Source organism: Populus euphratica, unplaced genomic scaffold (genome assembly GCF_000495115.2).
Source record: "Populus euphratica unplaced genomic scaffold, PopEup_1.0 scaffold30.1, whole genome shotgun sequence".
Taxonomy (NCBI): domain Eukaryota; kingdom Viridiplantae; phylum Streptophyta; class Magnoliopsida; order Malpighiales; family Salicaceae; genus Populus; species Populus euphratica.
The window spans coordinates 308,003-315,465 of record NW_011499869.1 but is presented as its reverse complement, the minus strand read 5'-3'; the positions used below and the strand labels follow the sequence as shown (position 1 = coordinate 315,465).

At 28.2% G+C, this 7,463-nt stretch overlaps 1 pseudogene; it reads left to right on the top strand.

The window, feature by feature from the left end:
* The first annotated feature begins 4,445 nt into the window (after positions 1-4,445).
* LOC105126965 (cytochrome P450 94A1-like) lies at positions 4,446-5,937 on the top strand (annotated as a pseudogene).
* Positions 5,938-7,463: the final 1,526 nt, after the last annotated feature.

Below are 7,463 nucleotides of genomic sequence, written 5' to 3'. Positions count from 1 at the left end.
TGCAAACAAACGGAGCCTTAATTATAATGACTTTTCTTAAACCCTAAATAGACTAATAATTAGAAAATATAATAGTATCTTAGTTTATATTAGACAAATAAATAATACAGCTTATCTCGGGTAAGACGTACTAAGTGTTCTAATACTTTTTTTTAAATGTAATTAACCCCTTTAGCTAGACTTTGAAATCAATTAGAGTTTCTAGTTACCCAAATATTATATGAGGACTTTTATTTTTTATTTTTAGATAAAGGATAAGAATTCATTGTTCTTTCCGCCCACATCACAAATAAAGATCTTTATCCAGAAAGGTGATACCATACACGTGTGACAATATATATTATATTGTATTAAAAAAATCTAAATATTCTACAAATATATCAATATAATATAAATATATATTTCTGATAAGGTATGGATGGGTTATGTGTCGGGTTTGACAATATATTTTACCCATCAAATAAGGTAACTATCCAAAAAATATCTCATTTATTTAGGTTGAGTCAGGTCAGTATCCTTCAAGTTTGGGTTAAATTGTCATCCTTAGGTTTGAAAAGTTAACAAGGATTTACTTTTTTTTTGTTTATTTTCTTTTCTGACCTAATCATTTAGCATTTTTTTAAGAAAAAAATGACTTTTTAGTTTTTTTATATTTTATTTCTATCAGGTTATCCAGATCTCATGACTTGAAACATTGGTTTGATAGATTAATTCAGGTTAATTCACCATTTATTATCTAGGTTACATATCTATTATAACTCAGGTTGCCCCCTTTTTTAATCACTTTTATTTTATTTATTTTTGTGTCAAATTCCATCATTTCATATTTAATTAGATAAAAATTCATCATTTTTTTTTGTTATTGAAAAAAAGTACTTTTATCAAATTATTATAGTCATTTTTAAAAAAAATTATTCAATTACTATCGGTAATTATTTTTTCTCATGTAATTAAAATAAAACCAATTTATTTTAGTTTTCTTCTTGTTTAGAAACGCGTTTATAATACCTAAAGATCATTGTTTTATAAAAAAAAAATTAGAGCTTATTTGAGAATGTGGTTGTTGTTACTTTTTAAATAACTTTTTATGATAAAATGCATGTTAATATTTTTTTTATTTTTTAAAATTATTTTTGATATCAGTACATTAAAGTAATTTGAAAATACTAAAAACATGTTAATTTAAAGTAAATCAAAAAATAAAAAATTTTCAATTTTTTTTAAAATACTTTTAAAAGGAAGAAATAAACAGACCTACTTTGACATAGCTAAATACATATGTAATTTATTACGAAATGGATATCTACTCCTACTCCTACTTAACCATATTAATATTAGAAAGTCAAGAAAGATATAAATGACATAGTTAAACTGAAATGAATACCTACTCCTACTCAACCGTATTAATATTAGAAAGTCAAGAAAAATATAAATGACATAGGAAAACTATATATCTGCTCCTACTCAACCGTATTAATATTAGAAGGTCAAGAGAAATATAAATGATAACGGGTTTAAGCTTAATTAATATAAGGATCCATCTAAGATTGAAATATTTTTGAAGTAAAACACATATAAATAGCTAGTTAAAACTTCCAGCAGTTCAAAATGAGTGCTGAAACATTTTTTTTTAATTAAAATAATACAAATACAAACAACATGACAATAATAGTAATTTAACTTAATTTTTGGCAATTTATTTCTTATTGAGAATTAGTGGTGTTTTCATTTGAAAAAACAAGTCATTTTACAATTCATCACTATTTCTAGATTTTCAATAATACAATAAAAAACACTTCGAACAATTTGAACAAATTAACAGGAATATCATATTGAAAATTAGAAGTTATTGAAGCAAATGACTTAAATATATCAGCTTTTGACGTAGGAATAATTAAGTACTAGTTCTAAGTTCTAACGGTTTGGTTTGGATAAAAAACCCAACCAAACTGATTTAGTTTGGTTTTATATATTTTTAAATTAAATATTTCCATTTTGAATTAATAGGCCATTTAATTGGAATATTTTTTATTACCTTTTCTTTCAAGCTTTAACAAATTAAATAGTTCAGTTTGATTAGGTTGAGATATGGTTTTTTTTCCTCTAAAATTTAAGACTAAAATTAATTTTTAAAAGAAAATTCTAACTGAAATTATCCAACAAATCCATAAAGCCTTTTAGTTTAATTAATTTTGAATTGATTTTTATAAATATTCTGGATAATTCAGTTTAATTGCTAACCTTATTTATTTATTTATTTGGGATGGAGGAATTCAAACAAACTTCCGTTCCTGGAATTAAATGTTTTCATAAAAGAACTTTTAGCATGAAAAAAAGAAGTCAATTTGCTTTTGAGATGGTATATTTCTCATACAATGAGTTCAAACAAACTTTCGTTCTTGGAACGAAACATGCTCATAAAAGAACTTCAAATAAAAAAAAATAGTTATTTTTACGATGCAATTTTCAATTTTTTCAGTCACCGGTGTAATTTAATTCTACGTGCAAATAGCATCTAAATTTTAGATGAGCATGTAAATTAAAAAGAAAAACAAAAAAGGAGATCCATGTTAAGATGAGTACCATAAAAATAATTATCATGCGACCATACAACAATTATCCTAATTAATAAGATATTAAAAATATCATAGAACAAAATAATTATAAATAACATTAATAACCTCTCTCTCTCTAATCTTCTTATTTTTGCTTCCGATGTTATTTTCAATTTGTTCTAATTGCTCCAATCAATATTCTCAAATGTACATTCTGTATAATATAAATTACAACACGTATATAACCAAACATTTAAGATAAAAAATATTAAATAATTACTACCAGAAAATAGGTAAAAACTAATAGAATTACAAACAAAAATAGACAAAAATAATTCTATCTCTATTCTTGTTGGTATATACAAATTGTATCTCCAATAGATTATATAGTTTTTTTGAAAAGTTATAACGATATGATGATGTGATTTTTTTTTAGATGATTTTATCAACGGAATGATCAAGAGGTTTAAAATGGGATTTTCAAACAGTGATGTCGCACAATCACCGGCGGGTATACCAATAAAAAATATCCGTAAGTGATTCCATTAGTAGTTGCCAATATATACTCATTCTGCCAACACTTTCTTTCTCTATTTCTCCTTCTTTTTTCTCTTCTCCCCCATCCTAACTCTCCCCCTCTTCTCAACACAAGTACTCAAGTTTCTTATACTTGTACGTGGTCACAACATCTCTTCTCCAAGCAATTCATTGTGGATTTTATTATTTTTTGTAAGTAAATCTATTCTTTTTAGTTTTAACATTTAAATGTCAATTTTATTATTTTTTAGTATATGCATTTTGTTAAAGAAGTTTGATTCTTTCATGATGGATCGTGATTATGACAAGACCACTTTTGATCACTGTGTATTTATGAAAAGGTTTCTATATAGAAACTTTATTATTCTCTTATTGTATGTAGATGGTATATTGATTGTTGGTCATGATGTTAAAAAGATTTAGATTTTGAAGGAAGAATTGAGCAAGTCTTTTGCAATGAAAGACTTAGGACCAACAAAATAAATTCTTGGCATGAAGATCACATGTAACAAGAAAAAGGAGAAACTTTGGCTATCTCAATAGAGATATATTGAAAAGGTACTTGAGAGATTCAATATGAACAACTTCAAACTTGTTTGTTCTCCACTTGCAGGCCACTTTAAACTAAGTTCTAAGCAGTGTCCTTCAAGTGATCAAGAATGAGATGAGATGAAAAAGGTTTCTTATGCATCCACGGTTGGTAGCTTGATGTATATCATGGTTTACACAAGACCGGGTATACCTTATACAGTTGGTATGGTTAGTTAGTTCCTCTCCAATCCTGGTAAAGAACACTGGTCAGCAGTGAAATGGATACTCAAGTATCTCAAAGGTATTTCTAGTTTCAGCTTATGTTTTGGTAATAATAAACCTGTGTTGGATGGATACATAAATGTAGATATAGTTAGTGATGTTGATTCTAAAAAGTCCACATCATGATACTTGATAAAGATTACAGGGGAAGCAGTCTTATGACAATCAAGGTTGCAAAAATATATGCATTATCCACTACAGAAGTTGAATATATTGCTCTTACTAAAGGGGGCTAAGAGTTATTATGGATGAAAAAATTCTTACATGAATTTAGCCTAGTTTAAGAGAACTTTGTGTTGTACTGTGATAGTCAAAGTACAATCCATCTCAGTAAGCATCCAACTTTTCACTCTCGATCAAAGCATATTGAGGTTAGATATCAATGGAGCTGAAGTCATTTGTTGTTGAGAAGATCCATACTGATAACAGCATATCAGACATGATGACAAAACCTCTATAGAGAGAGAAGTTTGAATTTTGCAGAAAGGAAGCAGGCTTGGTAGAGCCTCTTGAATTGAATCTCGTATGTTGATCGCCAATATGAAGAATTCCTCATATGGTATATAAGGAGAAAATTTGTTATGTGTGGTCCCATACCATGTGATGGTGGGACCACCACATTAATTGTCAAGAGATAGCAACATAAATGTCTCTTGAAATTAAAAATGTAATGCTCACTATTCATAACATATTTGAAAGATAGAAAATAAAAGAAAGAAGAGAAAAAGGGAGGAAAAAGAGACATATGTACTCTCTGTCTTCATTCTTTGATTTCTAGCTTGTTCATCGTTGGATTGGACTAAGATTTTGACAGCAGTTTCTAGACATGTTACTCTTTATTTTGAACGTTCGATCGAAGATTGGTGGTGTGAAAACTGGTTGTTTTGATAGAAATAGAGTTGTCAATATTATGAGTTTTTGTCAAATACTTCTTCTTTAATCTTGTTATATTTTAAGAATAAGTTGTTCTTGATGATATGTATGTTGTAGCCCTTAGTTGAATTTAAGGAAGAACAATTATGAACATATTATTTATTAATAGTGAAAGTTTTTAAGTGGACTACGATCTCGTAATTTTTCTCGTATTGAGTTTTTCATGTAAAAATCTTGGTGTTGATATGTATGATTGTTGCATTATTTTTATTGATTATTTAATCCTGATTTTGATTGCATAAAAAAAAATTAAAACTTATAAATTATGAATTGATCCAAATAAATTGATCTTAGTTATTTGTTTTTAGTTTTTCCAATATACAACTATGAGAAAGATAGCTAATTTCGGTGAGCTCTCTTCGATTTTCTTGGAAATGGTATCTTTAACATTGATGGTGATTCTTGGAAGTTTCAAAGACAAGTTTCCAGCCATGAATTCAACACCAAATCACTGCGTAAATTCGTCGAGACCGTTGTCGATACTGAACTATCTCAACGCATAATGTCGATTCTCTCCACTGCTATGGTTAACAATACAGTTCTTGATTTGCAAGACATACTTCAAAGATTCGCTTTTGACAACATCTGCAAGATCGCTTTCAGATACGATCCTGCATGCTTGCTGCCTGATCTCCCCGAAGCTGCATTTGCGAAAACTTTTGATGAAGCTGCCAGGATATCCAGTGACAGGTTCGCTACGATATTCCCCTTTCTTTGGAAGATTAAGAGGGTCTTCAATATTGGATCAGAGAAATGCCTTAAAGAAGAATCCTCTGAATTACATGAGTTTGCCAAAAACATCATCAAAGAAAAGAAGGAACTCAGCAACAAATCATCCCTTGAAACCATGGATCTTCTATCACGTTTCTTGAGCTCAGGCCATTCTGAGGAGGACTTTGTCACTGATATTGTCATCAGTTTTATACTAGCATGCAGAGATTCCACTTCCGCTGCATTAACATGGTATTTCTGGCTACTCTTTCAAAACCCAAAAGTGGAAAAAGAAATACTCAGAGAAATAAAAGACATATCGGAGAGTCCAGTTTATGAAGAAGTCAATGACATGGTCTGCACACATGCTTCCAATTATTTGATGTGATTATTTGTCGCATTCGACATTGAAGGGTTTTTGATAAAATAAAAATATAAATAAAATAATATATTTTTAAGCTTTTATTTTTATTTTTATTTGATAAAATAAGTTTTTATTTAAAGAGTTTTTATCTTATATTATAGTCATTAGAAATTATAACTAGTCTATAAAAATTCTACAATACATAATTGATTACATAAAATAGATGATATTATCATCTCTTAAACATTCAACTTGAAGTAAATTATATTACTAATTTTGTTTTAAATTATTAAGAATTTATTGTGTTTTATCTTTGAAGATTTGCTTATAATATTTATAATATTTCTAACTCTAATGCTAATAAATATTTAATTACAGATATTTTTAATTATGATATTGATAAATATTATATAGCAAAAAAAAAATGGTATTCGTGGCTTTAATGCTAATAAATAAACCAATAAAATGAATCTAAAATAAAGCATATATATTTTCTTATTTTTTTAAATAAAATGTATCAAATATTAAATTTACATTTCATAATAAAAATACATAAATTAAATATATAGTAAAATATCATAAAAACAATATGAGAGAAAATAAAATATCAAAATAAAAGGGATTTAAAATAAAATGGAGTAAAATAAAGAATATTGGGCGAGTTAAGCATGAGGGTCAGGTTTAGTTTTTTTTTTTTTTTAAATCTGGTTTAGCTAAGCTATTATGGGCTGGCCGGACCCAACACCCCAGTTACTGTTGTTAACCAGTAGCCTGCCCGGTTTGATTTTATTGTCGGTGTCCTACTCGTCTCGTTGCTGTTGTTTTTGTCAAGAAACTCTCTAATACATTCTAGTTTTCTTTAGTTTCACACCATTTTAATTTCGAGACAAAAATAATCCATAAACAAGAGATATTGTTGTTGAAATAAAATCTATTGGAGGTAGGTCATGGCAGTAAGGTAGCATCTTAACGACGCCCTGTATTTGCGAAGAGAGTTCAAGAGATTTAACAGAAGAAATTTACAAACACGTAAATTAAAAAATCATACACATGAATATTTCTTTTGTAGAAACATATAAATCATACAATTTAAGAAATAAAAAGACGCATAATTAATAAGAACATACAAACAAAAAGTACCTATCCTGGAAACACAAGACACATGCTTAATAATTTGTGAGGATTTATGATTTCTTTCTATATATGTAACCATAGCTTTGCAGTAATTAAATTACCTGATCTACACACAGATCGACATGAAGGGCCTTCACCCATTGAGTGCATATGTTTTCATTCGTATTTAACGTTAGAAAATGGAGAAGTTAAATATCAGGAGGAAAATAACGGTAGCTTTCCACATCGCGTAGGGACAAAAACCATGTCGGTAAAGAAAGGAGCATTGGGGCTGCAAATAATTGACGGATACATAGACGGAATGTCTAAGATTTTCCTATCTTTGAACTGCATGGATTATTCTGACCTAATTTCTGTTTCTCCTTCTAATCTCAAATATATATTGTTTTAATTAAACACAAATTCAAAACCAAACT